This window comes from Euprymna scolopes, chromosome 3 (genome assembly GCF_053919585.1).
Source record: "Euprymna scolopes isolate OS-2025 chromosome 3, ASM5391958v1, whole genome shotgun sequence".
Lineage (NCBI taxonomy): Eukaryota > Metazoa > Mollusca > Cephalopoda > Sepiida > Sepiolidae > Euprymna > Euprymna scolopes.
In genome coordinates, this window is record NC_136484.1 from 164,935,808 (window position 1) to 164,963,629 (window position 27,822).

The following is a 27,822-nucleotide window of genomic DNA, read 5'->3' on the forward strand; positions in this document are numbered from 1 at the left end:
TACTCTTATGAACCTATCAGAAAGAAATGACTTAATAATTGAGAAGACATTTCCAGCAATACCATAGCTAGAGACCTTATGAAGTAAACCTTTATGCCATACCCTATCAAAGGCCTTAGATATGTCAAGAGCAATTGCCCTAGAAAGATTGCCTCCGTCGAGAGATTTGCTAATCCTGTGAGATATAACTGTAAGCACATCTGCTGTAGATCTAGCAGAACGGAAACCATATTGAGTGTCACTAAGAAGGTTATTTTTGTTGAGATGGTTGATTACTTCTGTATTTAATACAGACTCCAGCAACTTACTCATGACGCACAGGAGACTTATTGGCCTGTACTGAGAGGGGGATGAGCGATCACCTGAATTCTTAAATACAGGGCATACTGATGAAATTTTCCAGGGTGATGGGAAACTATTCTCCTTAAGACAACGTTTAAACAGTTTTGTAAGTATGGGCGCTAGTTCAGGTTGAAGTTTTTTGAGTACAATAATTGGAATACCGTCAGGGTCAGTTGCTTTACTAATATACCAGCGTTGTTCCATATACTCTCACTACTAACATATATTTTAATCGTAATACTAACCTCTATTCCATTAAATGAGAGTCAGACCGGCTAACTAGCTGTTTCACTTTTTTTTATTTTGATTTTTATTATATTTAAAAGCATATAAGTTTGTATATATTGAAAATATGAAATTTAAATATGAGACAGCATTTAAAATAACTTTAAGAAAATGTAAATAAGAACGGAGTAATCTACATGAAAAAATCAATAAATGTACACTAAGATATTTTTGTCGATGAGTTCGGCTCTATTCGTTTGCTTATTTGGTTTCATTCAAACAAAGCCCGACAGTTTTCTACGATGAAAGAATTACGTTTGTATCCCTATTTCTACTACCTTGGTTTCCACATTGTTCTTGATAACTAAGTTTCTATACATATTTTCTCACGATGTTCAAGGTACAGTAACTTTATTCTTGTATTTGCATGAAAGTTCCACCAATAATTATTTTTAGTCTTGACAATGACTGCGCCGAGAGCTTCTCAGATCAAATTCAGAACAGCAGCTTTTTTCCGCAGGTAGAACAAGAGATCTTGTCTCCTGGGTCCGAGATATCACAAAGCTTGCGTTCACGTCCTTAGGCCCGTTGCTGAACATTGACAGCTGTACAAACCGCGCGATGGTTTGATGGGCCACAAGGCGCCATGATGAGCGATCGTGTTTGTCCAATACTCTTTCCCTCTCTCTCTCTCTCGTTATATATGTATATATATATATATATATATATATATATATATAACTATTTCATTTACTCATAAACTTAATATACGAAAGTATAAATTTATGCGTAAACTTGAAGTATTTACTTCAAAAGTCCTCAATACGTAGGTAGAGCTAGTTAGTAAGTTATACTATATATATATATATATATATATATATATATATATATATATATATATATATATAGTAATTTATAAAATATATATGGCGATTAAGCTACACTGAATATTCCGCGTTTCATCCACTCTAGGACTCTTCAGGCTTATGCGCATAAGCCTGAAGAGTCCTAGAGTGGATGAAACGCGGAATATTCAATGTAGCTTAATCGCCATATATATATATATATATATATATATATATATATATATATATATATATATATATATATATATTTATATATATATATATATATATATATAATTAAATTAGATACGTGTTGAATTGAACACTGTGAAGTCAAATAACTGCAACGAGATTTTTTTTCCTTTATAAAAACACACGAGTGCTTTATTTTTATAAAGAGAGAGATATATTTCGGAGAGAGACTCCTTTCTCAATCTCTATATATATATATATATATATATATATATATATATATATATATATATATATATATTCGCGTTGCAGTTATATGGCTTCAATGTGTTCAATTTAACACGCATCTTATTTAATTTTCAAATTTCACTCAACGCTTTTAAATTTTGTTGCAATTTAAAATCATTATCTTTCATCTAGCAATTAATGATATAGATATAAAATTTTCAATGATTTTTTTAAGTGCAACAGAATGTACATTACATAAAATAAATCCAAGGCAATTTTTTGATTCAATTTAAATTAAATATTTATACCCTTCTTCGTAAAATTTAGAAAAGTGCAGTTTGAAGATAAATAAATTTCAAATTGAATCTTGTACCTTTATTTTTAAAGCCTATAGTAAAAACATTTTGTTTAACAATTTTCATGCCTTGGATGAAATGCTTTTCTAACTTGTGTGTGTATATATATATATATATATATATATATATATATATATATATATATATATATATTATCTTTACATAATTAACACGCTGATTCCTATTTGGCATCCATTGAAATGATTGGCCCTCGTCTTGGGGAGGCCTCATGTTTTGACAAGCTTCTGGGCTTGACCTTTACTCCTAGTCTTAAATAGAACACATACATTAAATCCGTTGCCAAGACCGCTGGGAAAATTGTGGTATTCTTCTATCGATCTAGTAGATATCTCACTGCTGATGCAATTCTCTATCTATATAAGAGCCAGGTACGTCCAAGGGTGGAATACTGTTGCCATATCTGGGCAGGAGCTGCTAGAAAAGACTTATCCTGCTTGATAGAGTTCAAAATAGACTTCGTAGCCTCGTAAGGAATGTCCTTTTCTCTTCCCTGCAACCTCTATCTCACAGAAGAGATGTTGCGAGTTTGTCTCTGCTTTATCTTTATTTTCATGGCAAGTGATCGGCTGAGCTCCAATCTATGTGCCCCTTTCGACAAACTTTTACAAGAAACACTCGTCTAGCAGAAAACCCTATCAACAATTTCCCCCACCCTTTATCTGTGACTAAAACTAAACGTAGATTCCATGAGCAACCCTTATTTCTTAGAACTGCACACCTACGAAATTGCATTCCGTTTTCCTGCTCCCCAAGTGACTACAATATGGTTGTCTTGAAGTCTAACGTAAACAAGTTTTTGATGAGCCGTTCCATATAAGTTAACAAATTTATCGAATTTCCATTACTAACGATTACTCTATTGTCCAATTTCTACTGTACTCTCTTTAACCCTTATCCTCGAGTGGCCTCTTGGCCTTGATAAATGGTGATGGCTGTGTAAAAAAATATAAATATATTTATATATACATAATGGACTCTCCCGTCGTATTCGACGCATGGGGCAAAAAATTCGCTCTGTTTCACTCTTCTTTCAATGCTTGTGCCGCATGTGTGACACGAGGCCAGCTCTGCGCCCACAAACCAAGCCGCACGACTCACAGGATACAGGCTGGGAAGGTGCTGTTCCTACTCTTTCTCTACGAAGATTTGTTTGATTCTATAGCCGTGTGTCAATGTATGTGTTAATGCCAGCAAAACATTTTTCCCTCCACAATTTTCTTGCCGTAGCATCTTCAAAGTTTTTTGGGTTCAGGCCTGCGTGCTTAAGATTGTTTCAGCTTATCCCTGTACCTCAGAAATAGACGACCCACATTTCAACTACCCTCTTTCAGTTGACTGTATGCTAGTTGCTTAGGAATACGGTTTTCATCCATGCGAACAAGGTGACCAGCCCACCGAAGCTGAGACTTCATAAGGAAGGCCTCAATACTTGAAATGTCGCACCTAGCAAACAATCCTGAGTTAAGGGCCTTGTCTTTCATGTTAATCCACATATACTACGAAGGCAACGCTTATGGAATGTATCCAGTTGCGCAATCTGCCTACGGTATGGGGGTCAGGCTTCCGATCCATACAGGGTTATCGAAACAATCACTGCACGATAAACTGAGATTTTGGTCTATACAGTCAAACCTCTTTCATTCCATACTCTTGACCGTATATATATATATATATATATATATATATATATATATATATATATATATATATATATATATATATATATATATATATATATATATATATATATATATACATATATATATTTGGATATATATATATATACATATATATATTTAGATATATATATATACATATATATATTTGGATATATATATATACATATATATATTTGGATATATATATATATACATATATATATTTGGATATATATATATATACATATATACATATATATATATTTGGATATATATATATACATATATATATTTGGATATATATATATATACATATATATATTTGGATATATATATATACATATATATATTTGGATATATATATATATACATATATATATTTGGATATATATATATATACATATATATATTTGGATATATATATATATACATATATATATTTGGATATATATATATACATATATATATTTGTATATATATATATATATACATATATATATTTGGATATATATATACATATATATATTTGGATATATATATACATATATATATATTTGGATATACATATATATATATATATATATATATATATATTTGTAAGTAAACAATTAAAAATATTATATTTATAAAATTAAGTTCTTATATTTAAATTTACAAAATGAAGTCATTATATTTAAACTTACGATCGAAGATCGTTATGGAGTTATTATGAGAATTTAAATTATAATTGGGATACATATAAACACACACACATATGGATATATTTATGCGTACGTATACGCATTTTTTATTCGCATTATTGTAAAATTATTAAGGCAATTAACAACATTATTTCATTATTATATGCATTATATAAGGTGTTAATTTTATCACATTATTATATGCTTTACGTAGGGTTGTTATTATATTATTGGACTAATCGTGATTAGAATTCGAATTACATTATTTAGCACCTCAAATAAACAGAAGAAAAGTAATCTGGTTTGCGTCACCTGTTAATATGCCGCTAAAACAAACCTAAGCAATAAATCTTAAAACCTCATTAAAAGGTGTTTCCCTCCCAAAACATTCTGAACAGTATCCTTAAAGCTATCATCAAATTAAGTTATAATTGTAGTGACAATTTAGAAAAAATAATGAAAAACCATGACAAATGTTAAATGGTACTAATAGAAATACATCTAAGTAACTAACTCATACAATTGCAGGAGAAAGTATGAATGCGTCCTTAAGGAAACGGCCTAATAATCTCAGTTGTCTACAAAGCTACCATTTCTACTAAACAAAACTTGGATAACAGAAAATATATTGGCATGGCAAGTAACACATTCAAGGAAAAATATACAGGACATAAATGCTCCTTTGAAAATAAACACTATACAGACAGAACATCACTATCTAAATACTTAAATTAATTAATTCAATAGGGGGCATCCCCAATTATAGATTTTGATTATCTTTAGGAGAGCAAACACCTGCTCGTTTTGTAAATTTATTCTACATATGTCCTAATGAGAGGCTATATATTGCAATATTTAGGGATGCAATTAGTTCCTAAATAAATAAATAAAAAAACACGAGAACTGTATAAATTGAAAAGACTATAAAAAATCCTTCTTAGTAACCTAAATCTAATTTGAAGATTTAGAAATTACTTGAATATATATATATATATATATATATATATATATATATACGTATACTATATAACCTAACATGCCGCGTGCATACTCTCAATTTCTCAATTTTTATGTACTCTGAAACATTATGTTTCATATAGTTAAATGACACTTATCTTTCTGCTACCTATATACTTCTTCACCCCTTTAACCCACAATCCATGATTCAACTAGTAACTACTCTTCTATGCACATTTCTATAACCATAAATGACTATATTTATTTTATAGACTCATTTATATTTGTTATGTGAATTTATTCTACGGTTCTATTTTATGTTATGTATATGTATCTTGTGAAATCTGTACAAGTTTTTGTCAACACATGTCTGTATCTCGATTTCCCACCTATATTGTAAACGTACGCATAACTATACTCATCTCTCCTTTCAAGCTAATTCAATTAACTTTCGTGTTATATATGCATATCAAACAGTATATAACTTCTGTGGTTTTCCTCCACTTTAGTATCTGTTTCAACCTGCATATATATATATATATATATATATATATATATATATATATATATATATATATATATGAGCTCGGAAGTAGAAAATGACTTTGATCCAATAAGGTTTGCTAATCATCAAAACTAATGCATTTAATGAGTCTATTGTATTTTCATTCATCCTCCTATTTTCTCTGTCTATATGTATGTATGTGTAGGTGACTATGCGTATATGTGCGTATACTAATTTAAATGTTTGTTTAGTATATACATGTGTATATATGTAGTTTACCATTATTGTTTTAACATGGTACAAATCTCCAACTCTTGAATTTTCAATTTATATACGCAAGTCTATAAAAAAGATATTACAAACATTAAGTTAAATAATAGTTTTCTATTCTACCTATGCTTTAATATAATGCGTATGAGATGACAAACATAACGAAGAAGTCGCTTATTTTTATAAATGCTTTACATACATATATGCACGTTACCTAAATCCGCTAAAGTAATGTAACTCTTATTCTAGTTACTATTACTTCAATTAATAACGATATAATAACTAAGGCTAGAACAGAATAGTCTCTTTTCATTGTTTCTACACTCGAGTATATATCCAACAAAGTTAGACACAATTAATCAACCAGGAACCACATCTCTCTATATAAAATCATATAAGATATCAATAGATATATAGCTGAGGATCAAAACAATGAAAAGAATATGCTGTTGTCATAGCCCTAGTAATAACCACCTTATATAACGCATATAATAATCGGGTAAAATTAACACCTTATATACCTCGTATAATAATGTGATAATATTGTTAATTGATTTAATAATTAAAATAATAGGAATAATAAAATGTGTACACGTACGCATTTGTATATCCGTGTGTGTGTTTATATGTGCCTGGATTATATTTGAAATTCTCTTAATAACTCCATAACGATCTTCCGGGCCTTGATAAGTGGTGCCCATCTTGTAAAAAAAAAAAAAAAAAAATGAAATATAATTCATTGACTAATAACTTAATTTTGTTGTCGATGTGAGTTATGCTAACGTTCGAACGATTTTCCCAAAAGGTTGAAATACGATTTCTCCATTTTTATCGTTTTCTTTAAAGAGCTTTTTTTTTATTTCGTCAGATGGTTCAGAGTCGGCTGACAATGTCTCATTGACTAAAACAGATGATTTTTGCTTTTTCGTAGCGACTAAATGTAACTGCTTACCTTCGAATAAATAATGAAAAAAATAGTTTGCTCTTGTTATCGGCCACTATCTAACAATCTCGTTGAGTTCATTCGTTTCTACTTTTTAATATCTCAAGTTTACAGCGGGTCTTAAAAATGACTGAATGATTTTGAGATATTAAATCTTTTATTCATGTTAAAAAATACAGTAAAATTAACGGTGAACAAAAAACTTAGGCACATGGCCAACTCAAAAGGGGGGATTTTGGGGGTCGTTGGTCATCCTTGTCACTCCAGAACTAAACAAAGTCAAAAGTTTCTCCCAGCTAATATCTTCTTTCACCATAATACCGCATTCACCCTTTCATATTGTGGGACTTCCTAGTAACTCCCAATTTTTAAAACATTTTTTATTGACGAGTAAAAACAAAAAAGATAACAATAAAATGGTACAATAATTCATTTGTGTCGAGGGCGGGGGAAGAAAAAATAAAAAGGTGATTAGTAGGACCCTCCCAACCCCGTCTAGTTGATAGACTGCCCGTTCCACTAGGTTTGTAAAAGGAACCTCGCTTCTGCGGGTCAGTCTCTAGGTGGGGATGCCCTCTAGATGGGGGTGAATGGAGAAAAGAAAATTTTTGTGGGTAAGGGATGGAGGTTAGTTTGTATTTCTTTTTCTCCAAGATGGGTAAAATTTAGAGGAAGGGGTGAAAACAAAAATTGCAGGTAAGAGGGGATGGGGATCTTGGAGGCTTCCTAATCGGGGAGGGATGGAACACACACTCAGCTAGCTGAGAGACTACTTGTTTAATTTAACTTTACAGAACTGCGCGTTCCACACCTAGGCGGGGAACACGTATTCAAATTTGGCTCCTCTTCGTACACACAGACTTGCCACATGTATCCATCTTCTGTCAAATGCCGCGCGATGCAGCCTTCTTCTATCACATCTGATCTTCACCCGTAGTTGGTGTTTAAAGAACGCGATCAGATCTTGATCAGAAAAAGACAACACCCCCCGGCAACCTTGCAGACGCGACGTCCAAATCACCATTCTCGCCACGGCCAGAATCGTAACGTAGACCATTTGTCTTTCCCGGTCCCACGGCGGCCTCACGTTGTCCACAACATTGGATACAGTAATTGGGCGAGGATGCTCAGGATCGATGCGAGCCGTCACCCCACTGACATACGACCAGTACTGGCGGAGTTCGCGGCAATCGAAGAAAGCGTGATCCGTAGTTTCCACAGCCGTTGTCCCACAACGGGGACAATCAGGCGACTCCAGAAACCCAGAACTGCATTGTATGTTGTTGAGTGGAAGTGCATTTCGGGCCAATCGCCAGGTCAGAGAGAACTCCGAATTGTTCAGATGACTCGAACCTGGCGCCCAGCTCCACGCGGAGCGGATCTCACTCTGCTGCCACCCCAAACGCGCGCATAGCGGGTCGTCAGCGGCCCCCTTCACTAGATCCCTGTGGAGTTCCCTACGGGTAGCAGTCACAAGGTCACTGGACCTTGGTAGTCGTTTTAGCGCGGCTCGGCACTCTTTCATGTAGGCAGATTCTCCCCGCGGCCTGCGACGGCTCTCGATGGAAGGATCGAGAACGAGGTCGGGGAAGGCGGCAGTAACCACGGGGTGCCACGGTTGGTCCTCCTGCATATAGTGGCTCAGGAAGGCCAGCCTCTCAGCATCTCGATGACACTTCAAGTCTGGCATTCCCAAGCCTCCCTCACACGGACGTTGAATACAGACCTGTCTGCTCACCCAGTGTCTTCCTCTGTCCCAAAGGAGCGAGGACAAGAGTTCGACAAGAGCTTTTAGATGTTGTGCAGGCAGGGGAAGTACGGCCAGTCGGTAAAGGATGAGAGGAAAGACGTAAGTGGCGCACGCCTCAGCTCTACCCTTTAAGGAAAGTTTCCTAGGAAGCCACGAATTGACTGCAGCCTCCACCTTTGACCGTACCTCCAACCAATTCTTGTCAAGCTGGAGACCCGGTCCGAACCACACGCCGAGGATTCGGACCGGGCCATCTGTCCAGCTGAAGGGCGCAGGGAGGTTTGCGTTGCCACTCCATGCGCCCAACCGCAGTCCTACGGACTTGTTGCGGTTTATCTTGGCCCCTGTAATTCTTTCGTACTGTGTGAGTGCCTCCGACACGACCTCAATGTCTCTGAAGCCCGACACGAAGATCGTGACATCATCGGCGAACGCGGATACCTTGGCAGCTGAGCCGCCAGGCAGAGCCATTCCGCGCAGGGCCGAATTTGCCTCTCCATGTCTCAGCTTGCGGAGAAGAGGCTCCAAAGCCAGGACATAGAGCAGGGGCGACAGCGGACAACCCTGACGAACCGACCGAGAGATAACAAAGGGTTTCGAGCGCTTTCCGTTGACTTGCACGACAGCCATGGGCTGTCGATACATTATGGAGATCCACTTGCAAAAGTCCGGTTTAAAACCGGCGGCCTCTAAGACAGATGCCAGGAAACGATGGTCGACCCTATCGAAAGCTTTGGACTGATCTAAGTTTATCAGCGCGGCTTCCGTGTCGTCATCTATTCCCCCCTCTAGGATCATGCGGATCAGGTGCAAGTTGTTCTGAATCGATCTCCCCTTCACAGCGTAGTTCTGTTCCGGTTCAACCAACTCGTCGATAACAACCTGCAGCCGATTCGACAGGACCTTGGCCAAAATCTTCAACTCTGTGTTTAGCAGAGTTATGGGCCTGTAGTCGTCTAACTCTTCCCCTCCATGCCCGTCACCTTTCTTCAGCAATGTGATCACTCCCTTGGTCACCTGCCCTGGGATGGATCCCTGAGCAAACCAATGGTTGAACATATCCGTCAGAAGAGGCAGAAACATGGGCGACAGCCTCAAGTACAGTTCGTATGTCAGACCATCAAGTCCTGGCGATCTGTCACAGCTGACCTGCTTCAGCGCAGTAAAGACCTCCTGCTCCGTCACGCGGCCCTCGCAACCAGCCGCTCTAGCCGCCTCGAGGCGGGGAGAGTCGGCCAAATAGTCGCTAAACTCAAGGACCGGAAGATCGGGCTGCTGCGTAAAACGCTCCTCGAAATGTTCTCGAACCCCCTCGCAGATCTCCTGAGTCGATTCCAGGGTGCGTCCATTCGGATGTTTGATTTTTGCAATGTATTTATCCGAGCCACGCCTAGAAACCTCACGGCGCACGTCTGCATCAGAATTGACTGCTTCGTTGCCTATCTTTCTAAGCCTAGCTCTAACTACTTGGCCTTCGTAACGCTCGCTAGTCTCGCGTAGAAGGTCCTGCTTAGCTAGTTCCTGACTAACCCTATCACCCTCCCCCGTAGCCTGGGCTAGTTTCTGCTCTAGCTTCTTCTTCGTCTTGGCCTTATCTAGTGCGAGGCGCTGGGCAACTTGACGGAGAAGCTTCTGATCTTGGCTTTGAGACCTAACCACCACTTACTCCCGGTAACCGCCCCCACTAGTGCCTTTTTAATCAATTCTCTTAACTGATCTTGGAAGTCTTGTATCTCCAGAAGGGAGGTGTTTAACTTCCAGTACCCCGCTAACTTAGGCCTATTTCCTAGCTTCAGCCGGGCCATAACTAATTTATGGTCCGTCTGGCCTAGCCAAGTGAACGTGGGACAAGATAAGAAGTCTACTTCGCCTCTCCTAACTAACATCCTGTCCAAATAGGTATTTGGATAGGAGGGAACACTATTGGTCCACGTCCACATCTCCCGCCCTGGATGCTCGACCCGAAACCTGTCGACCAGACCGCATCTAGCCATCAGATCAGCCAGGCTGGACTCGCACCTCTCCGATCCTCTAGCTCCGCCTCCTACCTTATCTATGTCGGGGTCTAAGATGGAATTCCAATCCCCCATTAGCACTACCCGCTTCCGACAATCTACAAACGCGTCAAGCTGACTGAAGAATGAGACCCTCTCACGAGCGGTGCTGGGCGCATGAACCGCAATCACCCGAAACACAGAATCTTTTACGGCAACATCGGCCACAACCAGCCTACCCACCGCATCTCTATGGACAACGTCGACCGTCGCCGACAGGGTACGTTTAACCAGCACGGAAACTCCCTTCCCCCGCGGGCTGCCATATGCTGAGAAAACCTCAAAGTCTCGGGCCAGCACCTGACAGTCCACAGAGGAAACGAAATGCGTCTCCTGAATCGCAGCGACATCCACTCCCAGGGACAAGAGGTCGTGCCGGAGGCGAGCCGCCCGGCCCGATGATCTCAAGCCCCTCGCATTCAGACTAGCCAAATTCAAAGCCATGGTACCTACCTTAAGGTGTGTTACACTCAGCTCCGAAGTCAGCCGGGGAAAGGACACCGACGTTGTGTGCAATGCTCAAGGTGGTCAGGTTTTTCATGTCCTGACCTTCTCTCACAATGCCGCCGACATCCAAAGGATAAGTCAATTTAAGGGCCCTATAGAGTGACGGATGGACCAACACTGGGACCCTTCCCTTGCATTGTTTTGCGAGTTCCTCAAGGGAAGGGTCATTTTTCCTAATCAGTTCAATTCCCGGACCAGCCCCTTCAGCGGCTTCCAGCATTGTCCACACGTTGGTTTTGCAGGCCTCAGGAAGCCTGACGAAAGTTGTTAGCCGTGGGGCGTCCGGGAAGTTAGAGGGGACATTAACGTCTTTTCCCCCTATCTGTTGGCAGTCCAGCAGAGGTTTTAAATTTTTTCTCTGCCGGTGTGGTACGCCCATTGCCACAGACAGGGGGTCTACAGAACAAAGTTCCTCTCTCGTTTCGAGGGCGAGAGTCCCTGTTGGAGTGAGTCCGTAAGTGGGAGAATCTGAAGGGTCTCTCCCCCTCCCGGGTTCATTCTTTTCTTTCTGGGATGGCGGCTCAATTTGCATTGGTGTGGGGACGAGTGTCTGTGTGGTGTCTGGTGTTGGTGTTGGTGCGGTGTCTGGTGTTGGTGTGATGTCTGGTGTTGGTGTTGGTGCGGTGTCTGGTGTTGGTGCGGTGTCTGGTGTTGGTGTTGGTGCAGTGTCTGGTGTTGGTGCAGTGTCTGGTGTTGGTGCGGTGTCTGATGTTGGTGTTGGTGTTAGTGCGGTGTCTAGTGTTGGTGCAGTATGTGGTATGGGGGTAGAAGTGGGTTGTGTTGTTGTTAAAGGTGGTGTATGCTCACAGGGAGTGGGGGCTGCCTTTTCTTCCCCTTTCCTTTTCTTTTTTATTCTTTTGAATTAACCGGGGAGTGGTGAGGTTGAGTTCCTCTCCCTCTCACTAGCAGATTCATCCTCAGAGGAGCAGTGTTTTCTTCGCTTGATCCCCGTCTCAATTGGTGTGGGGACCGTTGGTTGTGACTGCTCCTCTAATTGTTGTTTCTCCGGTTGATGCTGTTGCTTTTCTGGTTGCTGCAGCCGTTTTTGTTGCTGCTGTTCTGGCTGTTGCTGCTGCTGCTGTTTTTGTTGTTGCTGCTGTTTTCGTGGCATTGGTTGTGGAATTGGCCGCGGCAGCTGATGTTGCTGCGGCTGGTTCAACGGCTGGTTTGGCTGCTGCTGCTGTGTCTGCTGCCATGGCTGTTGCTGCGGCTGTTGTGGAGGCTGCTGTTGTTGTTGCTGCCTCGGTTGTTGGGTTGGTTGTGGGACGGTGGCAGATGGGATTGTGGGCTTCCGTTTCCGCCTCATTACCGTGATCCATTCCTCCCCTTTGGCCTCCTGCACAGTTTTGGGTTTCCTCGGTGCTGGGGTTGGTGCTCTGGTTGCAGGAGTTGTGACAGCCTGTTTGGACACTGGTGCTGTCTCAGAGGTTGGGACCGCCTTTAGTGTCACTTGAGTAGGAGTTGACCTTTGAGGGCAGCTCTTGGCCATGTGACCCTGTTTTTGGCAGAACCAGCAGTGCGGACGACGCCCCTCCACTACTACTGTCATAGTTGCCTCCTTAAATGTCAGCTGTGCTGGTATCGCCTGGAAGCCTTCTTTCTTTAGCCTCATGGCCACAGTGTAGCTGCCCAAGTGCATGCCGGTTTTCGACCGCACTGGGGTTATTTTTTCCACCTCGCCGAACTGTGTGAAGAAGGATCCCAGGATTTCTGCTGATATTTGCATAGGTACATTGAATACCTGCACCCGGGTCCTTGTATATTCTTTATTTTTTATGGTATCTTTCTGTAAGTTTAACATAAATTGAATAAGACATTAAGATCGTTATTTATAAAAATAATAATGTGCTTTAAATGTTATCCAGTTTCCGCTTTACATATCTGTACTTTTTTCAAAACATTATTTGCGACGGATTGCAGAATTTCTGGATTGCGAATTATCTCCCTGATTTCATCCTTCGATTCTTGCAGAATATTTTGGGTTTGCTATAAATACTCTTTCTTTAAGATATTCTCACAAGAAAATGTCGGCACGAGTCAAGTCCGGGAAATGTGGTGGCCATTTGACATTGCCATAACGAGAGATAACGTTGTCGCCAAAGCATTGCTTGATTTTGGTAAACCAATTTGGCAACTTGCATAGATTGTTCAATGCTAAACTTAATAATAATTAATTTTCAAAATTATTAATTAATTTTTAAAAATTAATAATGATATAATTATTATTTTTATTATCATTATTAATTAAGTTCCAAAATATTATATGTAAAATATATTAAACAGAGAAAAAAATAACCATTAATGGTAAAATGACAAAAATGTTCAACCCTTCAGTGAATTTTTCGTGGGTGTTTATATAAATATATATACTTCGGTAATGAACACTCTTGGATTACCCTAGTTAAATTTCATTGGTTACTTAACGTCTAAAAACAATAACCTTAGATTATATATATATATATATATATATATATATATATATATATATATATAGAAATTTATAAAATATATATGGCGATTAAGCTACACTGAATATTCCGCGTTTCATCCACTCTAGGAGTCTTCAGGCTTATGCGCGAATTCTGTGGATGTTTATCGTTTTTATAAGATCATCTTCCATTGAGATTTTAGTTAGGCAATCAGCTTTCTCGTATCTGGAAACTCAAAGAAAGCGGACATTCGCCGGTAGTCGAATGGAAAATAATAAGACAAGCTACCACGTGTAGGGACCTAGACGACCCATGTAGATTATGTCTTCATGAAAAATTTGCTATCCTGTACTTTAAAGAACCCCAACATCTATTAAACTGAAGAGAAATAGCAAGCAACTGTGTTCACAAGATAAAATCTACTCTGGGACAGCGATACAAAATAGTTTTAAAACTAACAAAAACAATAGAAAATAAATAAATAAAATAAACATGAATATACATAAACGATCACACATATATGTATGTGTATATATATATATATGTATATATATGTTCATATATGTATGTACACATATATATATATATTTATATATAAACTAACATTATAAAAAAACACTAACCTAGTTTTAAAGCAGATCAAGAAACTAAATAGAGCACACACAAAGAAACAGGTCAACCAGAGGTCAAATGGGCTTTTGTCCGATAAATGCATGCTCATTGGCTTATAAGAAGGGCACGGTGGATACGAGAAAGCTGATTGGCTAACTAAAATCTCAATAGAAGATGAGCATATAAAAACGATAAACAACCACAGAATTCGCGCATAATCCTGAAGACTCTCAGTGTGGATGAAACGCGGAATATTCAGTGTAGCTTAATCGCCATATATATTTTATAAATTACTAACTAGCTCTACCTACGTATTTAGCACTTTTGAAGTAAATACTTAAAGTTTACGCATAAATCTATACTTTCGTATATTAATTTCATGTTAGTAAATTAAGTAGTTATATATATATATATATATATATATATATATATATATATAATTATCTCGACAAACATGTGTTTAATCTATGCAACAGCATCAGTGTGGAGGTAACTGATCAAACTGGTCGCAGGATTCGAACTTTGAAACACAACTCAGTTTTCTTAAATTCCAAGTGTTACACGACGAGTAAAGAATAGATTCTTTTTTTTTTTTTTGTAAAATAAGACGTACAAGCGTAGTCAGTCATTCTAACGGTGATCAACGAATCACGTATTACATAAAAAAAACTTGCAATATAAGACGATTAACATTATTTATTATTTAAAGCCCGATTATTCAAAAATAAACATTAAATTATAATGCACATATACGTATCCGTTCATCCTTATTTAATCTTTAGTGTAGAGTTAACTGTCGTAACGATTCCAATTGTGGTCCTTAAATCTTATAAAGTATTTTTTTTCCTTGAAATCGAGCTTCTTTACTTAAAACGTAACGTGTTAAAAGAATCCGGAAACAAAAAGCAACAAAATAGAAGCAAAACGTGTTATCTTAGAAACGTGTACAATCTTCCATTTCAATTGTCGTCTCATTAAACATTGTGCAAGTGTTTTTATAAGTTTCTTTAATCCACTTAAATGATAACTAACATAAGTCTTCTGGAGTTTTTTTCTGCGTTTTAGCACCTGTATGTTTTCTTCATCTCCGGAAGAATCATACAAGGTCTATATAATGAAACCAGGAACAACATTCTTAGACGAGCTCCTGCTTTTCTTTTTCTAGCATAATACTAATAAATGAATCGTTTGTGACAATTGGAATCAATTAAGGTGGAAATACACACACAAACACATTTTATGTGTGTATACACACACACACACACATATATATATATATACACATATATATGTGTGATTGTGTGTACATATGTGCATATACATTTGTGAATGTATATTTTCTCTTTTTTTTTTCATTTTTCTTAAACTTTTTCTTCTAGGGGATGGGACATCCAACCAGATGTCTGACATTTACCCCTATTTTAGTGAGTCCAACCAAGAGATCTTTTCAGGATTCTAGCCGTCCCTTTCAGTGCAATCGTTTGTATTTCACTTGCACTTGGTTCACCGGGTATGCTTGCTATGTACTTTTTAAGTTCTTTTTCATAAGCCCAGTTGCTCCTATGATGACTGATATAATTGAAACGTCTTTTAATTTCCAATTTCGTTTCATATCATACATAAGTCCTTGATACTTTGTAATATTTTCCCTCTCAACTCTGTTAAGCCCTGTATCATTGGGTACACTGACCTCTATTACGGTCGCTTTTTTGTTTGCTCTGTCCCAAATCACTATATCTGGTTTAACAGATGCATTTTCAAGATATGTAGCAGTAGGGATTATGTAGTCATAGTGGATAGTGTAGTTGTCATTCCCAACTGTTCGTTCGGGTATATGTTCCCAGGAGTTTTTACTACACTGAATGTTGAGTTTCTTACATATCTTCCAGTGAAGGTATTTGCAAACTCCGTTAGGGCGATCTGTATAATAACCGTCTCCAAGTAGGACTTTGCAACCAGAAATCAGGTGGCCCACACTCTCAACCTCAGTGCTACAGAACCTGCATTTATTATTGTTGCTTAGACCACACATCTTTTTGAAGGCATTTGTCATGAGGCCCTGGTCTTGTGCAGCCAATATCAACCTCTCTTGGTCGTAATGGAGGGATCCTCTTTTGAGCCAGTCCAGGGAACCATCCCTATCAATATATTCTTGGGATAGTTCAGTCCGTAGGTATTTTGCCCGTTTATGGTTGGTCCATTCTTCTGTTTTAACACTATGGAACTGGCTAGTGTATTTTTTCCGACTTTTCTGGGCTATGTCAGTGGCAGGCTTGTTTGGGTTCTCAGTATCATTTGTAAGGCAATCTTTTCCAAAATGAGTGGCAAGTTGTGTTATAGATGTTGTGCTACTTGCTCGATTCTGATAATGGTCTTTAATTTTCATAAGCTTGGGGTTACAGGAACTTATTATGCACTGACCTATGCTGACGATTGTGGCTCTGTGTTAATGATTGACTTCCGAGAGCCCCATACCTCCCTCTCGCCTGGGTAGGTACAAACGAGGCATGCACTGATTTCGATAAATAACTCGGTACAAGGTTAGCATTTTCCTTGTCTTTGTGTCAAGCCAATTTATGTCTTTCTGAGGCCAGTCAATAATGCCAAAACTATATGTTAGTATTGGCATGGCAAGTTGGTTAATTGCCGTAATTTTGTTCTTGTTTGTGATTTCAGTTTTGCAGATTTTTCTTACCCGGCGTAAATATTCTTGGCTTAGTTTCTCTCTCATCTTTGAATGCTGGATGGACTCATTTTCATCAATGCCTAGGTATTTGTATGTTTCCTGTTCATCCAGTTCTCTGATTACACTATTTTCATCGTGCTGTATATTTTCAGTAGATATCTTCTTGCCAGCTTTCAGAGTACACATAGCACACTTATCCAGTCCGAGCTTCATTTTGATGTCATTATAAAAATATATATATGTATATGAGTATATATGCATGTGTGTATGTATATATGTGTGCATGCATATACGGCATAATCACGTTGACACATTGGTTACTCGTCTGATTACCGAAGTAAAGCATCGATTAGCCTGGCTAACACCAGATGATTAAACATTTGTGAAATTCTGTGCGCTTTATGTGCTCTCCGCTTACTTCGGCAATGTTTCCAGTCGCCCTGAACCTCTACTTCAACGCCGATTCAGCAGATGTGTGGTTGGAAATTGCGGAAGAACTCTTAGTTTGTATCCATAGTCTATTAAGACTGAAGGAAATTACTAAAAATAATTAAGTGATTAAATAACATTTAACGGTTAGACATTATCGAAGCAAATCTTTAAGAAATAAAAAGCTCCCCCGCACACAAATTTTGAAATCTTTCTACGTATTTTAAAAATGTTTGGAACTAATGACGTCTACTCCTAACATATTGTACCTTCTGTCCCACACCTACACCACCAAACTTGAGAAAATGATAACAGTTAGATGTCTCGTTACCTTACCAAGAAGTGGGGGCTTATTTTATGTTAAATTTATATAGAAAAGTGATCTCCAACGCTAAAATATTAAATTTTAATTATTTAAAAAATCCTTCTTTAATTATCTTTAAAGGCCATGGAAATGTACTAGACAAAAAAGCAGATTTTGATTTCTTTTAAGAGGTAAACTATGATGGGTTATGTCGTGAATAAAAAAACAAATACTTTTTAAATATTTAAGTCGATGACGTAAGTTTTTTACACGAGAACATATTTGCTATTGGCTTTGTTTTTTTTATTTTGTTAAAAATACAAATAAAATAATCAGAAACAAATAAATTTGGACACGATAAACGTAGTTTTTTTTTATCAAGTTCTAGTTTTGATTATGCGCAACTTGGGTGAAAAATATTTTAAATAATATTTAGGTGCACCTACTGCTGCGGATTATTAGACACTAAGCTACAAGATTAAAAAAAATTAAAAAAATCAATATTTAAAGATTTGAAAAGCGGCTCATTTTCACATGTAAAGTTTTAGCAAATCGATCCCCCATTTAAGAACCAATTTACTGCCCCGATTTGACGTTGGCACCTTCAGCCCCCCACCAGCCTCTATTATTATTATGTTTTCTATTTTTGCGACTTTTCACTATGAGAAAAGTTCAGTCTGCCTCATCCCCGTCATTATTTTTTATTTATATATTTACGACTTTTTAAAAGGTGTTTTTGCATTTAACGACCCAGGCTATTTTGTAAATAGCATTTTCAAGTTAAATTCAAGTTTTACGATGTCATTTTATTGCAAATCGTTAGGTGAAAGTACAGACTAATTACAAAACATCCTACCCGCCCCATCTTAAATAACAAGTTTTTTAAATGATAATTATATTATTTAAGTGCGGGTCGTTAAATGCAAAAGTACGTTTTTGTCTTATCTTTATTTGTTGCTAATTAATAAATCTCGCCTATATCATCTGTTTGTATCAGGTGTTTGCACGAAATTGGAGAGGAAATATGTTTTGATCGAGCACAAATATATATATTGGGCAATTTAAATATCTTAATAAAATGACGTAAATTGATCATTTTTTTATCTTTTAGACAAGTGTCTTATCGTTATTTGTTGTTAATTAATAAATTTCGCTTATATCGTCTCTATGTTCACGTGTTTGCGCGAAACCGGAGATCCTAAATCTGACTCTTTACCCGGAACCGGAAAGGACGGTTTAAACACCAAACCAGGCAAGCCGATTTGAGTTTTATATAAATATATATTCGCTGGAAATTTTTCATAAATATTGTTGCTTCACAATTTGATTAATATGGACAAAAGGCACACTTTTTCCTAAATTAATTTTATAATGAAAACGCACGTTTAAAACTTTCATCCCAGCGTGATTTCTATATATATTTCTATATATACTTTATTCAAAAGAAATCTACATTCAAGAATTAACCCCATTTACATATTGCATTAAAGAAAATTTATATTAATAATTAGCTGCGTGTTATTAATTGTTTGTTGCAATAGCATTATTTTAACTGTTCCATTTAGAAATACTATTTAAAGTTGTTTATTTTATATTTAATTTAATTCATATATAATTTATTTTCAAGTATTATAACCACACAAGCGGCCTTTGAAAACGGAAGTGAATTTATTTATTTAAGCTATGAGAGTTATTTCCGCTCTAAAATATGAGTTATTTCGTTTTATTTTCGTAGACAGGAATAGATGTGGTACAATTTATTTTGCTTCCATAAATATAATGTGCTTAACTCTCAATCAAATAGGATATTCGCTTTATTTTACATAGTATGTGACTAAACCTTCCGCCCACTAATATGTTCTTACATGACAAAGCCGAGTAAATACAGCTATTAAGATTTTTAGAGGCGACGAACTGTTAAATATAAAACTTTATCTCTATTATTATATAAAGGTCACTTTGTGTGTGAGAGTTCCTTCCTTATAGGTTCAGAAATGGCTGAGATTGTCTTTTGTAAATTTCACACAGTTTATTTATGTCTTGCAGAGTTTTTAAATAAATTTTGTACAGAAATGCATGCGATAATTATCAAAAACCGAAAAAAATCTGATCTTAACAATAGCGTTTCTCTCTTATTGATGGAAAAATAATTTTACAGGATAATATTTTACCGCCCAAGGAAAATGAGAAAATTTCAGCAAATCATATCTTCTTCAAAAAAAAAAAAAAAAAAAAAAAAAGATGTATTATAATCTGGATATATAGTTTAGTGGTAGAGCATTCAACTACAGATCGAATTATCCATTTTTCGAGCCCAGGTGTACCTCACCATTTTATTTGAATTGTTTTATATTAATGAGTTCAATTTACAATAAAAGAGGTACTATTTAAAGTCGCCGCAAATTATTTCTTAGAGTCCCACGCAGTCAATATCTGCAACCTACATATGAAATTTTCAGAACATTAATGTATATGTTCAGTCATCGTAACAATGAAATTTGCAATCTATTGTAATCCATTCGGGCAAAATATAAAGAATAGGAGGCATGTCTTATGGAATGTCCATCGTACCATCTTACGTCGTTTATTTACATCTAAATTAGATGTTTTACGTTTTTACCCAAACGGTTACAATTTGTTTGCTGTTATTAAACTGAGCTAGTTTTCATAAAAAAGCGAAAGAAAAATCAAGTTAGTCCATCCATAACTATTAATTCGTCGGGGTTGAATATTTCTATGTTATCCGTTAAAAGCAAACAACGTAATTTTTCTTACAGGAAGTACATGTAAATTTACATTATTGGATTAAAATAATGAAAGGTTTCTTTACGATGCTTTTACACATAGGCTAATATTTGTGTAGCACATATAGGTAAAATATATCTGTACGCGCAGAAAATCAGTAAGATTGTTTTACTTTTCTTGTTACTGATATTATGTAACGTGTAATCTGACCAACGCACAGCGAATTCAAAGTCGTCTTAAGCCGATTGAACCAATTGCTCCCAACTGTGTACCGCGCTTTGGTTAGATTTGCGGTTGAACAATCTCTAAAAATATCATTTACTTAAGAACATAAACTTCACAAAGATGGTTGAACTGTTTCGTAATTATGCCCATTGCGAATCTAGTTAACGTTAGCTCAAAGTATCTTTATCTCTACTATTATATAAAAGTCACTTTGTGTGTGTGAGTTCCTTTCTCATAGATTCCGAAACGGCTGAGCAAATTTCACACAAATGTAATTTATATGTCTAGCCTAGTCTTAGGATATGTTTCGTACAGAAATTCATCTGATAATATTGAAAATCGAAAACATCTGATTTTTAAAATAGCTTTTCTCTCTTTCAGATAGAAAGTAATTTGTACATGGGAATATTTTACGTTACATCGCCTTGGGGAGATAATAAAGTCTCAGCAAATTATTAAAAAAAAAACTCGATGTATCATAGTCTGGAGATATAGCTTAGTGATAGATCATCCGACTATGAATCGAATGATCCCTGTTCAAGCCCGGTTGTACTTCACCATTTTATTTTTTTTTCTTGTTGATAAGTTTAATTTAAGATAAAAGAAGTACCATTTCTTTGTTTGCATATTTTAAAACTAAACATTAATCAAAAGTAACTTTTCAAAGGCATTAATTGTCAAGTGTAAATATCAGCTGACGTGCTATTGTCAACAAACATAGACAGAATTTTTTGAAGCGCATTATCGTTAATTATTTTGGCGGATTAGTCCACCGTCAAATCATTCCTCGTGATATATAATAATCAATAAGGAATTGATTCTATAATGTGACATATGCAATCTGCATCAAATAAAATATCATGTTTAAATGTATGACCAGGCAACGCCGGGCCTCCTACCAGCATATACTCTTATAATGATTATTGCTTGTCTATCTATACAGTTTGTTTCTATAAGATTAAACATAGTCTTATATAATGCAAAAAATATTAAAATAAACTTGGAGCCGTTTGTACGTGAGGAAAAAAAATCTCTGTATATTAAAAGCTATTGAGCTATTCACTCTAAGTAGGTTGAACCCTCTTCCTTCGGAGGAGTAAGTTTCTAATGAATAATCATTTTACAAGCAGTCCCCAGCTGCATGCATATCCCAGTTAGGGAAGAGGACATATAGCACCTGGTATTCCCAAATGTTCACCAATCTCATACAGACCAGACCTTACCTCACTTCTCGTCGATGATCAAACAAGAACCGGTGTGTCAACATGATTATTCCATTTATCTCTCTCATATATACATATATATATGTCTGTGTGTGTTCATGTATATATATATATATATATATTAAATATTCGACGTTAGTAAAATATATATATATAATGTGTGAGCATGTATATATATATTAACTATTCGATGTTAGTAATATATATATATATATATATATATATATATATAATGTGTGCGCACGTATGTATATATATATATATATATATATATATATATATTAAATATTCGACGTTAGTAATGTGTATATATATAGATATATATATATATTAAATATTCGACGTTAGTAATGTGTATATATATAAATATAATATATATATATATAAATATAATATATATATATATCAGGTTAATGTCTACTAGAGGTTAAGTAATCAATGAAGATTAAGGAGGTTAATACAAGAGTTCTCAATACTGACGTAGAGTGGGATACACGCTTTATTTGTTTTTACATAAGCAGTAATATGTTACTACACAGTCATGAAACTTTGCTTTTGTATAAGCTGTCTCGCCTGAAAAAGTCTTTCGTTACTACTAACTAGCTAACTGAAACATGCTCATAACTGTTTAGCAATATATAACTGTGTAGCAATATATTACCGCTTATCTAAAAACAAATGAAGTATATATATATATATATATATATATATATATATATATATATATATATATATATATATATATATATATGTCAATACGGGGTATATTTATAGAAGTCCAGAATAGCACGTTACAGAAAGTCTACGTTGGATGCTGTTGCTATAACTTCCACCATTAATTAGGTGAGACTAATCAAGCAAGCGCTCCTAAGATCTAGTCTCCGGTCTACTAAAAATAGCCTGGCCGAAATTTTCCTATCAGGGCCCGCATCCAGTTGACAATGATCTAACTCTACATAAAGAGAGGGAGCACTTCGTATTAGCACCCAGGATGATACCTAAGCGCAACAGAGTAATGGCCATCGAAATAGCCCTGTTTCTTTCGAACTGGTTGTTAAGATCATAAACTCGACTTGTGTGTCCGGCATCTCCACTGGACGGTAAATGAATACTACCAATAATCGTATTTACTTTCTTCTCCTGGCAAGATGTGATACAACGTCGGCAGATGGAGAAAGTAAAGTCAGTACTTATAAAGATGGCACTCTGGCCTATTAAAATCTCTTTTGCAATCTCCTCGGCGATCCCCGCTCAGAGAAAAAGGCAATAAACTATACACCCCATCTAAAGAGGAGAGGCAAGACATAGGAATGTGAACCTCCTAAGACTATTCACATCAACCCGACAGATAAAAGGCCATCGAAATGGCATAGTTTTCGTCAGATTTGATTTTTGGAACGGATTTTCGAAGGAAATGCCTGCCATCGCCAGAGAACGGCAAATAAATGTTGCAATTACTGATATGGCGCTTTGTCGTAACTCAATTCATAGTCTCTGGAAGAATCCTAGTACTCTCGAGATAGGGTCGATCAGCATCACACTAAAAATTTATAAAGCGTCCCTTTAAGAGTATATAGTAATTTTAATTACTTTTCAAGGACTTTATTAAGAAAACAGACTTATGATAAACAACATTTACGACGCTGAAATTGATAAGTAACCAGTATGTTGAACATTATAAACCAATTTTCTTTTTTATGAATTATTTCTTATAACCTTTTGCATAATACGAGCATTTCCATGCAATTAAATGAGTGAAAAATGTGAAAAATATGACTTATCTAATCTAAGGAGCAATACGTCTGGAATGTGGCAATAGCAACTGAAATTACAATATCTAAAAACGTGATAATTTTCAATATTTATTAATGCATACGATTGAATCTTGCGGAAAAGTTACATTTAGTTTTGATGAACCAAGCATAGCTTCATTAATGCAAGATAAAGATAAAAACGAATTTCGCCTATAATCTTCTAATCCAATATTATTATCTATAATGATGAGTTTTATAATACGGGTATTGAAAAGTGATCTATTTACAAAAATGTAATCATATGAAAAGTGTATTTATGATAACAAAACGCTAAAATGTATAAATACTATTTTATGGCATTCGTATATACGTATTATGCCATCTTTTATGCCGCCCTGTACTAGCTTGGCAGCTTTATGTATAACACAATGGTGTGTTACACTAGTAAGTATTATGTTCAAATGCAACCTCTTGATTATTTTCGTTTGGGGTTTCTTAAGATATGGAGTCCTTAGAAAAGCGAAAACGAAAGAATTGATCAATTGTCATAAAAGAACGTGAAATTATTTCTGAAACTTAGGAAAATATAATGCAATAATTTGGAAGTAAATTTACTGAAATGTGTGGCGGGAAAGCTGTATTTATTTTGGTATTTCATTTTCATTGTGTATAAGTGTTGTTATGAGAAATACAGTTCTCATCTTACAAATCTTATAAAATAAATGACGTTTGGAAAATCCTCTACATTTACTTTAGAAAAAAGTTCTTGTTTTTTAATAAACACATTTTATAATTGATTATCTGTATTACACCTTAGAGCTACTATTTCCATATACTTAGAATCCTTCGTGTAATTGTTATCAATAAGCCATCAATATAAGTTATGCATAGCGGAGAGATTCGCCACATGTTTATAAACAATAATTATCTACTTAAAACAGTTCTGAAACATACCAGGCTAATCCATTTTTTCGGATAACGTTATTGAATGATTTGTTTGTGATAAACGTTCTCCTGGTATCTGTATTTTCTAATCTATCTCGAAAACGTTACTCTATTTCAGAAATTAAGCTTTCTTACATGCTCTACTAGTATCCACTTGCATATAATGATGTTGTTGGTTCATCTTTTGCAAAGATGACAGCGATCATGCTATTGTTTTGTGTGTTCGGGGTAGCTAGTCTGTCAGATTCGAGCTCTGAAGTATCTCTCGTATATGGGTACCTCTGGGATTATTGCGCATGGCTGCTGACTGCTCCGTTTATTCTAGTATGTTTTTCTCTCTCACGGTCATCAATACGTGTAGATTCAAAAATTGTAGCCCTTTTGTGGCTTGCGGCACGTAAGAAGCATTTGGAGGCTACGATTTCACAAGAGTTGGAATAAAAATCAAAAGGTTTGAGGGACAATTTGAAGCTGATATGAAATCGTTTTCACTATCCTGGTATTCTCTTTAACAGCTCACTGTTTTGCAAGTCTGGAATCTGGCATAGGGTATGTCTGATATAACAATATGAATTATCAATGCATTTTAAGTCTTAGGTTTTGACGCGTTTATGCGTCCCTCCTGTTCCATATCAGATGTTCAACTGAAGTTGCTATTCATATTCTGCTGCTAATATCAGAGTATGGAAAAATATTTCTGGAGGTGTAACTGTTTTACTGTCTGTATTAGATATAGCCCTATCCGGTCACGTGTTGCTGTAGCTTAGCCTGTGTGAAGTGAACCTCCTCACAAAAAGACAAAATTAATTTTTAAAAAGGAATTAGCGTGGCTAACTGTTCTTATTTTCATTATAGAAATATATCAGTAAGTTAATAAATACATAAAATAGTGGGAGAGAACGTGAGAGAGAGAGAGGAGAGTTGTGAAGAATATATAGAGAGAGTGATAGAATGAAAGAGAGCAAGAAAGAAAGAGGGGAATAAAAGCTGGTTTTGACGCTGTAAAATGTTGTTTTTTTCGACACGAAAAGAAATGTACAAAGCTAGCGAGCGATAGAAAGTGAGAGCGAGACAAAGACAAATGAAATAAAAACTGTTATACATGACATTGACGCCGTAAAATGTTTTTTCGGCTTGAATACAATGTATAAAGCGAGCGAACGAGAAAGAGAGAGAGAGAAATAGAGAAGGAAATAAAAACTGTTGTTGATAGTGTTGACGCCGTAAAATGTTTTTTTTTTTCAGCATAAGATGAAATATATAAAGCGAGCGAGAGAGATAGGAAATTTTAAAAAAAACTTTTGTAGGTAGTGTTGACGCCGTGCAATGTGTGGGTTTTTGTGCATAAAAATGAAAATGTACAAAGCGAGAGAGCGAGAAACAGAGAGAGAGAGAGAGAAAGGGAGAGAGAGAGGGGGGAAACAAAAACTGTTGTAGATAATGCTGACGCCATAAAATAGTAGGGTTTTTCGGCATAAAAAGAAATGTAAAACCGAGCGAGAGATAAACAGAGAGGTTAACAGAGAGAGAGAGAGAGAGAGAAAGAGAGAGAGAGAGAGCGATCGAGCAAGAAAATTAACACTGCTGTACATAATGTTCACGCCGTAAAAATTTTGTTTCGACATAAAAAGAAATGTACAAAGTGAGCGAGCTTAAATGAGGAAATAAAAACTGTTGTACATTGTGTTGACGTTGTGAAATGTTTGATGATTTTTCCACGGCATTGCTGTGTAATGTTTTTTCTTTCGACCTAAAAAGAAATGTGAAAACCGAGCGGGAGAGAGTTGGAAAGGTTATATATACAGAGTGAGATAGAGAAAGAAAGTGAGAGGAAATATAAACTGGTACAGATAATGTGAACGCCGTAAAATGTAAAAAATGAACGCAGCAATTTACATAGAGGTTAAAAGTAAAGATCACTGCGACGTCATCTTTATATGATACATTAGCGTTCGTTTAGCATGCGACTATCGTTGATTCGTAATATAGCAATGGTAAAAGGTCAGCTATCAAAATAAGCGAAATTAGTCTGAGAAGAATTTTTATTTTTGAATCGGAAAAAGGAAAGATTATGTTATATCTATGAGTTCATGATCCAGTTACAAATGGTGCAAACACTATATGTACAATGTGTATATTCCCTTATGCTGTTGACTGGGGGTAGTAGGATGACTTGATAATTCGAGGGAAAATAGGAATTGTTTCATTTAAAGATAGTTGCGATTTTGATGGTGTTGCTTCTATGATGAAATGTAGGATTTTATTATAACCCCTACATTGTATAAAATGTTGTTCTAAAGTTACATGAGATATTGGCTTATAGTCTAGACATAATAAATCTGTATGTGGCATCTGTTATTGCAAACTTACGGTACTTTTGTCCAGAGGGGGATTTCTTCAATGAAAATATTATATATGGAGATTATTACCAATTAAAATATTTTGTCTGTGATCAGGCCCATTCCCAAAGCTTAGAAGTAGATGGGTATAACTATTTAACGCCAACCGCAACAAGGAGAGGGAGGTGGTTAATGATTACCGACAGATACTAAATACTAAGGTGTTCAAAGTTCAAATCTCGTTGGTTACATAGAAACACTTTCAATTAAAAATCAATATGTTATCCCTCTCATAAGTACCGATATAGTTTTGGAAAAAATTAAAATTAGAAAAATAGCATAGAAACTATTTCTAACAATAGAATCATCCGATTCCTACAAAATAAATGAAGGGTGCTCAACAAAAATGGCGACTTGTTAAATGTTAATAGTTTAAAGAATTGTTACAAATAACAAATCGTACTTGATTAGGTTTTGCGTTTATTTGTGTCAATTTAAAAAAAAAAACTTTCGAATAATGTGAAAAAGTATCATAAACTACAGCAACATAAATCAATTTATTTCATCACAAAGTAAGAACTGGTCAAAAATCTTATCT